This window comes from Mytilus californianus, unplaced genomic scaffold (assembly GCF_021869535.1).
Source record: "Mytilus californianus isolate M0D057914Y unplaced genomic scaffold, xbMytCali1.0.p SCAF_11, whole genome shotgun sequence".
Classification (NCBI taxonomy): Eukaryota; Metazoa; Mollusca; class Bivalvia; order Mytilida; family Mytilidae; genus Mytilus; species Mytilus californianus.
The window spans coordinates 37503372-37513427 of NW_026262593.1; positions in this window are offsets into that span (position 1 = coordinate 37503372).

Genomic DNA, 10056 nt, shown 5'->3' on the forward strand with positions numbered 1-10056 from the left:
CCGGAATGAAATTTTTTCATTGTAATTTTTTTCTGGACCAAAATATTGTTTTAATCCTAGAACATGTAGATTTATTATATATTTCATTTTCATATAATGGCGATGATTTTGTTTCTGTTTTTACTGTCAAAGAAGTAGTTTTAACCCATTTCTTTAAAAACAAAAAATAGCACCCAAAATAAAACAAATTCAATAAACATGAACAAACCAAGATATATATATTTCATTAGATTACAAAAGCGAATTATCAATGATACAGAAATACAGTTAAATGACATGTATTGACAATTATGAGCTTTAAGAGTACTATTCATATATTGAATGATGTCAGCCATCGTGGTCTAATGGTATCATGCATAGACTGAAGACTCTATTGATTATGAAGAAAATACGCGCGGGTTCGAATCCTACACATGCCACTCGTTTTTGAGAGGATAAAAGATCGTAAGTTAAAATTTTAAAGTTATAATATAAGTTCTCTTAAGTTGGTCAGGATGCATTGATAAATCTCAGATCACAATTAATTGGTTAACAAAATACCAATAGAACACTTCTACCTTTAAAGATTTTTATATTACCAGGCATATGAATATTATCTGTTTATACAAAACATATTCGAAATTATTTCTAATAAGATTGAAAATGGAAATGGGAACGTGTCAAAGAGACAACAACCCGACGAAAAGCATATATAAAGTATATATAATAAGTATGTTATCGAAATTTTTCTAGCACTCTAGGTACATCACGATTTTCTCGCATAGGAATTTGCGAACAAACCTTTGTAAAATTATGTAGTAAAACAGATGAAATCATACTATATTTATAAAACAAAAATTGACAAATAGAATGTAATCATTTTTGTTTCAAACATGTGAAATAGCCAATAACAATAAAAAAAAAACGGTAAAACTCGCCATTATTACAAAAATATCTACTATAACATGCAAAATTAGAATAAAACCAGGATAACTTAATAATTGGAACAACAGAGAGAATACAGGGATTCGAACCTAAACCGACAAATCCCTATCTTTAACTGATTGACTTTAACCATGCTAACCTCGCGGCTACCAACTCATACTATACGACTGCCTATTGTGTCTATATAAAGGTACAAGCCCTGTGTGTCCGATGAACCGATGTATATCAGATGTTCATTTAAATATATAAAATAGACATCTATAGTGTAACCCATTGGTAGCCGAGAGGTTTCGTCGATGTGTTGATGTCAGTCACACATAACAGATTTCAAGGAATGGTTCGATTCCCAGTGAAGGCATATAAAAATTACAAAAATTAAAGGTAAGTTTTTTAATTAATTCCATTAGTGAACAGAAATCAGTAAATTAGCCAATTCAAACTTAATGAAATTAGGCACACAAAGGAAACAATTGAATATAATTTGGTGAGTCAATTTCAGCGGCAGATTTAGGAAGCGTTGATTCTAGAAAAAGAATCCACGGTTAATGAATAGGCTGACGTCACCTCAATGGTTTAAGTGTAAGATAAGCTATGATCTGCCACCGGAAATGACTTTTTAAACCGAAATTACCATTTTGCATTATCAGTTTCTTATGAATAGATGATAATTCGATTCGGAAAATGGTTTGTGGTTTGTTGCTGTATATCATATTTGTTTTTCGTTTATTGTTTTGCACATAAATCAGGCCGTTAGTTTATTCGATCGAATTGTTTTACATTTCTCATTTTGGGACCTTTTATAGCTGACTATGTGGTATGGGTTTTTGGTCGTTGTTGAAGGCCGTGCCGTGCCGTGATCTATAGTTGTGAACTTCTATGTCATTTGGTCTCTAGTGGAAAATTGTCTCATTGGCAATCATACCCATCTTCTTATTTTTATATCAATCATATCTGATATTTTTTTTATTTTTTTTATTTTTTCAATTCAATTTAAACTATTGTCAATACATTAACGAAGACGTTGTGTGATAATAAAGAGTACTAGTATCTAATTATCCCCTTAAAATAAAGGCATCGCCTCTAGGAGTTCTCTGGTAATTGTTAATGCATTACTGTTGTCTCCTGGGTTTTTAAGTCACATGGTGCTAATTATCCACCAAGTGTTAATGAAACATGTGCGATAAAATAAACAATAATAACGTTAGTAATCAATATTGAAATTGTGATTACATAGATTAACTTCAAATTGCGTTCCCTCTATTTGTTATTTACACAACTTTGATTCGAGATATTTCAATTCCCATAAGATTTCTGATCTGGAATTAAAGACAATGGGTTAGTCTGTAGTAAATAATAACCGCACATTAACATCTACATTTATACTGGAAATAAATGAAATGAGGGGTACATGTCAATGAGATAGCCCTGAAGCGGACCTAGTTGTTACAAGTTGTGAATAATTTAACAGATTTTAGCTTAACCTTAGCTCCTTTATCACAGCCCTCAAATCTGCATGGGTTAGAAAACTTTTCCAATCTGACAATAAATGGAAAAATGTTTTATTTTCCATACTAAATCAAGAAGAATTATTTAAATTTGGAAATGGTTATCTGTCAAACATTAAAGTAAATATGAAAAATAAATTTTGGCATGATGTATTCCATGCATGGGACATTATTATTGATATAGAAGAAAACAATACGTGGAAATATTTTTTGTCAAGCCCACTGTGGATGAATAATTGTATAAAAATAGAAAATATACCTGTATTTTATAAAAACTGGTTTAATAAAGGTATATTTTTTATTAATGATATTGTATCAGATGCTGGAAAAAAACTCAGTTTGGAACAGTTAGAAGAAACATTTTAGATTGACAGAATTGTTAATAAATACAACAGCATAATTTCTGCTGTAAAGAATGCAAGAAAGGGCTATGTCTTATTATAAACTAGTCACTCCATTTATTCCTTCATTTGCCAAGATTTTTTTTAAAGGCTCAAGGGGAACTTAAGACATGTATTCACTATTAATTAGAAATAATATAGTTTCAACGGGTCAGAAATTTTTTTAAATGTAGATGAAAATGAATGGAGATTAATTTTCAAATTACCTTTTGTAGTCACAAAAAAATACCAAACTGCAGTGGTTACAATATAGAATAAATCAGCATATTCTAGGTACAAATAAATTTTTTAATAAAATTAATGTCACTGACAATCCAAATTGTACATTTTGCCAAGGAGAATTTATTTTGGAATTGTGAAATTGTTCAAACATTCATTGATGAAATTGACTCATGGTTTTTGTCTAATGGTATAAGTGTTCCATTTACCATAAAACATTTTCTGTTTGGGGATATCACAAAATCATTTAGAGGGAATGCTGCAAATTTGATTTATTTGCAAATAAAACAATATATTTTCAACTGCGAATATTTTAAGAAAGCTATAACATTACAGGCAGTGCAAAGTAAATTAAAATCTTTATACAGCACTGAAAAATTAATTGCTGATAAAAATAAAAGAGTAGATATTTTTGACCAGAGTTGGAATGCTTTTGCCATCCTTTTCAGTGAATGATCAGTTATTTTTTACATTGTATATGTGTACATAAATTAATAGACATAGAATTGTCATATAATATATTGTCTCTTATATGAGAAAAAACTACATGATTCATCTGTGCAAATAAATAACCAAAACAAACATAACAACTTTTAATTTCTTTGAAATTCATCTGATTATCTATCTTTCAATTATTTTTTATTTTTCTTGTTTTTGTATTTTGTTTTTATTTTCATTATTTGAATTTAACAAATTTACAGACATATCTTATATATCTTTATATGTTACTACTAAAACAACACAAATTATACATTTTTTAAAACCTGTGCATTTGTAATATTAGATAATTATATGTTTGATAATCTTAATGGTAAGCTTCTTAATTGATAATACTGACATAGTATATAATTTTTTTTAAGTATGGAAAATTGTATGTATAGTACTAACAAAATCTAACAGCTGTATAAATATGTTATTTACTAATGTAAACGAGGCCGGGATGAGGTACCGGTACTTGATGTTTTCCACTTAAAAATTGTACAGATTTCAATAAAATATGATAAATTAAAAAAAAAAAATAACAGAGCTTTTAGCAGGATAGGAGACAATCCACTGTGGAAACAACTGGCAGGATCAAAGTCATGAGAACAGGCACATTCGAATGAAAGTGGTGTGTTAAACTAGGTGTGTTTACCATAGCAAGACAGACATCCCAGTTGTAATACAGCAACAGTATGCTGACTAATTTGCGCTATGTATAAAAAGGTTTAATGTGGCGTTGATATATCCGTGTGAGGCAGAGTTCATAATTCTATTGTGATGTAAATGGGAGTAGTCCGTTGTTATTCTGTGGTTTACATGTTGTAATGTACTATTATTGTATTTATTTATGTATGTCTCTGTCCTGAGTGTTCTTGCGTTTAGTTGTAATGTATTCCTGTCACGTAATGTTGTCATTTTAACGGTATTTTTAACATTGCCATATAAGCGGGAGGTTTGGTTAGTTATAAAACCAGGTTCAACCCACCATTTTTTCTTAAAATGTCCTGTACCGATTCAGAAATATGGCAGTTGTTATCAAATAGTCCGTTTCTATGTATGTTGGCGTTTGTTTTTGTAGCAGTTCAGTGTTCCGTTGTTTTCCTCTTGTAGTTGATGTGTTTCCCTCGGTTTTGGTTTGTAACCCGGATTTGTTTCAGTTAAATCGATTTATAACTATTGAACAGCGGTATACTTTTGTTGCCTTTATCTAACAAAATTAAATTAAAAAAATGGGGAAATTCCATCAAACATGACAAAATCAAACGCTGTATGGGTATGGGTTCTCACGTTTGTCGCAAAACTATAATAACATCAGCCATTTTCATATATGTACATAAATATTTACCTGATATAAACTTTGAACTTTTATGACTATACCAGTGATCAATAAAACAAATGAACTTAGGATATATAAAAAGGGCAAAGCATTGAACAAATGACCGAAGCACGGCAAAAAAGTGTGTAAATAAAATCTAATCGAAAATAACCTTCATCTTACAGACGACAGTTTTGGTGCCTGAATCATCATTTGTATTTGTAACCAGTAAAACTGAACTGTGTTTTATGATGAAAATTAATTACACTTCATGAAAATAGAAATTGGAACTCATCTTGGCTCAATGTAAAAGACCATAATAAATTAATTGATATTTTTTAATTCCGCGAAAGTTGATACACGCAAATTCAAGGACAATACCTAGGAGGTGAAAATAGTTAAACGCAAAAAAGTTAAAAATACAACCAACTAAGAAATTTTAGAGTAAAAACAACTCATCAACGATACCAAGCTTATAATTTAGTACGCCAGACGTGAGTTTCGTCTACAAAAGACTCATTAGAGACGCTCCAATTAAAAAGTTAAAAGGCCAAATAAAGTGCGAAGTTGGAGAGCATTAACGGTCTCAAACATCAAAAGCCTATGTCCTGGGATAGAACATCCTTAGTGTTTTATTATGGGACTCCTTTGTCCAAATAGCCTTCCATACTGCAAGAGTCCGTAATCGAACGCAAAAAATTGTATGCTAAATTATTCATAAAATAAAATAATAAATGTTGTTTTGTTGGGGGCAGCGCACTGTTTTCGTTTACTTAACAATATACGAAAATGGTACATAATTTTTTTCATTTCATTGTCCAAATATAGTTTGTGATATGCTGTTCAAATTCATAAACTATGAATATTGTTGGTGACGAAAGAGCTCAATGATGAGAAAGATATTGTCCAAAACATTGAATCAGTGAAAGCGTCATTGTTTTTATCACTAAAATAAATATTTTGAAAATACATGTCGATAATAAAGGTTAAATTAGCAGTTTGAACACATTGATTTTCTCATTGGTAGAATTTGTCTTATTGAGAAACCTGAACAACTGACAAACAAGAAGCTATCAAAATGACACCAACACACATGTTTTCCGTACATTTTTGTGAAATTAGTCATGGGGCATAATTCGTGAACAGCATTATAGAAGTTTCTCAAAATCAAACTTGGGTCTCCATTTGTCATCAGAAACAATTTAACAATAATGGGTTGAACCTATTATGTCTGTTTTTGGTTGCTCACCTAGTTTTGTCAATATACCGAAACTATAAACACATGTCATACAAGTGTGAGGTTAAGTTCGCTATAAAATACGGTTTAACTCACCATTTTCAGGACGCCAGGAATATGCCAGTTGTTTTTCACTTGTTCCGTTGATTGATAGCGTTTGATTTTGTCAGTTTTTATAAACTTTCCAATTTTGAAATTGCCTTGGAGTTCGGTATTTTTGCTTTACTTTCTTGAATGGTTCTCATGTTATTACAAGGAAACCACATAGCGGCATTTTTCCATCAATGACCTACAATTACCGTAAACGGCATAAGAGTTAATGTCAAAATCAAACTTTACCTCCATTGTGTCATGAGAAACAAAATACTAAATGTTTTAAAACATTGATTGAATTGGTCATAATGTTGCCGCAGGACAGGATTTCGAGCCTGCCTACATCCGGTCATTTTTCTGTACTTCCCAAGATTAACAAATCATGTGTTTACTGTCGGACCACATGGTAAAAAAATCAAATGAATTATTTGAAAAGAACATAGCTAATCATAGACCAATGAAACAGTTGTGAAAGAGATTTTAGAGATAACTGTATTGTATTTGAAGCTTTGCGGACGTCCATCGATAGTTTTACTGTCGCAAATTTAGTTTACCTGGCGACGAGTAGCGGAGCTTCAATACAATACAGTTTTCTCTATTCTAATGCAAAATAAACAAATCATTCAATTTTAGTCATTATTATAGTGTAAATTTTCATTAAACGAAAATCCCGCGAAATGATGTTATCTTCTTTGGTGCCTAAACTAGGTGACGTCATAAATATGCTTCCGGCATCAAACGTAAACACCGGGCGTTTTCTGGCTTCTTGTCGACTTCAGAATGTAATAAAATTTGATAAGAAGATTTCTTGGTGCAAAATGTGAGTCTTTTTGCTTATTATTGGAGAAATTACATGTCAATACATTCCGGATTTCAAAATGTCGGCTTCCTTAGTTCCAGGCAGGGAGATAGAGAATTTTACGCTTATTGTCATCCAATCAGAACCATTGATACAAAATATTTGCATTAGAAATGATCTTTGTTGTTTTAGAATTATGTCTTATTTGTAGGCTAACATCTGAGTAGTTAAAGTCATGAAACTGAATAATGTACAAATTTATTGATGTCAAAAGAAAAAAATTCATATTGACTGCAGTCCGAAACACTAAGCATAAAAAATATTTTACAAATATTCATTCTTTATTGTAAACTGATTGTAACTTCATTTCATTGGAATATATAAGTTATAAAGGTTGATTAACGGATCTTATTGGTGTTAACGCGGCTGGTTACTCACAAAATTTCCCTTAACTTAGTCTCTACACTTAATTCAGTTTATGAATGAGTCGGTTGACAATATACAGAAATATTTATGGAAACGGTACATTTTTTTATTCCATTGTCAACAAATAGTTTATCCGCGTTTGTCCAAATTATACAATGATATGCTGTTCAAATTCATAAAGTATGAATATTCTTGGTGACGAAAGAGTTCAGTGATGAGAAAAATAGTGTCCAAAACATTGAATCAGTGAAAGCATCATTGTTTTTATCGACAAAATAGATGTGTAAAATCAAATGTTGGTAATGAATGTTAAAGTAGCACTTTTTGGAAACTGATATTTTTCATTGATAGAATCTGTCTCATTGAGAAAGTGGAAAATTGACAAACAATTCGTCTTTGTTATTTGTTTCAACAAACAGTCTCTAGAAACAAGAAGCTATGAACATCATTACAGAAATTTCTCAAAATCAAACTTGGTTTCCATTTTGTCATCAAAAACAATTTATCAATAATGGGTTATATAGTTCTCAAGTAATCACAAGAAACACATTGCGCCATTTTTCAACCAATGACTTACAATTACAATTACTTTGAACGGCACAAGAGTTATCGTCAAAATAAAACTTTACCTCCATTTTGTCATGAGAAGCAACATATTTAAATTTTTAAAAGATTGATTAAATGGGTTCTGATGTTACCAAAGGAAAAGACTTTGAACCGCTCCACACCCGGCCAATCTTTTTTACTTCCCAAGATTAACAAATCAGATTTTTGTGTGGGAAAACATGGAACAAAATCAAATGAATTATTTGTGAATAACAATTATATATTTCATAATGATTGTTACTTCATTTCACAAGAATATACGTGATCAAGGATGATTAACGGGTTTTATTGATGTGTTATCGCGGCTTGTTCCTCACAAATTTTACCTTAACTTGGTCTCTGCTTTTTATACCGTTTATGAGTGAGTCGGTTAAATTCACAAACACATAAACCAATTCCTTCCAAATACTGTAAAGTCAGAAATTATTGCGTGCTTTTATCATTGAATTTTTAAGAATGGACAAAAACGCGAGATTAATTTTAGCGGTTTCGTGAAAATCTACTATTGACATACAACTCCCAGTCGCTTTATTCGCATAAATAAAAACCTCGCAATAATTTCTGAATTTACAGTAACCTTAATTACAATATAACAAACGAAAACATTTGGTAAGAAATAATACCGGACAGTACTTAATATTTTTGCGCTATATATATATTGATTTTAAACATATTTTATTCATGAAGATATGAAAAGGATTGAGCAGCAGGCACAGCCATTAAAAGCTCTCTCCATATTACATGTTCAAGGCATAAATCAAATATTAACAACTGTATTTAAATAATATAATATAGTTGAAAATGCATGCTACTTATGAGCACACACAAGCAAATATATATTTATAGTGTTAATTACTAAATGTATAGTATATTTAAGAATGTAGGCAATTAATCATCATTTATTCAAGTACCTTGAGACATGTAAATATCTTTTATAAGTCATTAGAAATATATATATATAAGATTTAGAAGAGACACTAAGCTTACTTAGTGGAATAAATGAATTAATTGTTGAAGAGAAAAACAAGGAAAGAAATGAAAAAAACATAAACACTGAAAAAAACAAAAATTAAGAAAATTTCAAACAAAACGATGAGTGTCAATTATATATTTTCGAACAGATTTAAGAATAGCAATATTCATATCATACGAAAATAATCCGTTTCCAAAAGGTATTTAGTCAATATTTATGTCAACATTATCAACAATTGAGTAAACAGAATCAAGTAAGATCTGTCTTACATCCTTGTTCTTAGGGCAAATAAAAACAGAAATGCTGGTTATCCTCAACAGGGTGATTACAGTTTGCATAAATAGTGTTCTCTGATAAGAACTGATTAATAAATGATATTTTAGGTTGCTAGCGTTATTTCTAAGTTGACAATGACTAATATTTTGTTTCCTTATCCCATAATTAAAAGTTTTAAATATTTCATCAGTCCTATAGAACTTGTCCAGTCTACCTCTTTAGGTGTAATACCACCAAATCAAAGTACGTCACATCCGGTTGCATACGAAAAAGGGTCTATAAAAATATTTTCTTGAATTTGACAGTTGTAGGAAATTAATCCTACACTTAATTACAGTAAAATATTTCTGAGTCATAAACATATATCTTGGGTGTTTCAAAGCACCATTATTTTTTTATTTGGTGTTTCTATAGAATATTTTGGAAACTTGAGGTTACATGGTTACCGAAGCTTGTACACAGCAAAAAAGGGGTGAAATTTGATTGGTTAACTTCCAGTGATGGTTATTTTCTTATATGCAATGAAATGTTATGTGAAATTTTGCCTATAGTACTAGACAGGATAAAACTTTACTCATGCAAAGTATTTCTTTATTTGAAACAAAGATAAATTTTGCAGAAGTTTTTGAAAAGTGCAAATTTAACAAAGACTAATCGTGGTATAACACCTTAATATACATAAACTTGGAGATTTTTGAATACTTAGAGGAAGACTATTTCAAATTCTTATAATGGGAGGACTGAAACTATTAAATTAAGAGCTAGTTCTAGAAAGTGGGGGTGAAAAGTATTATTTTCA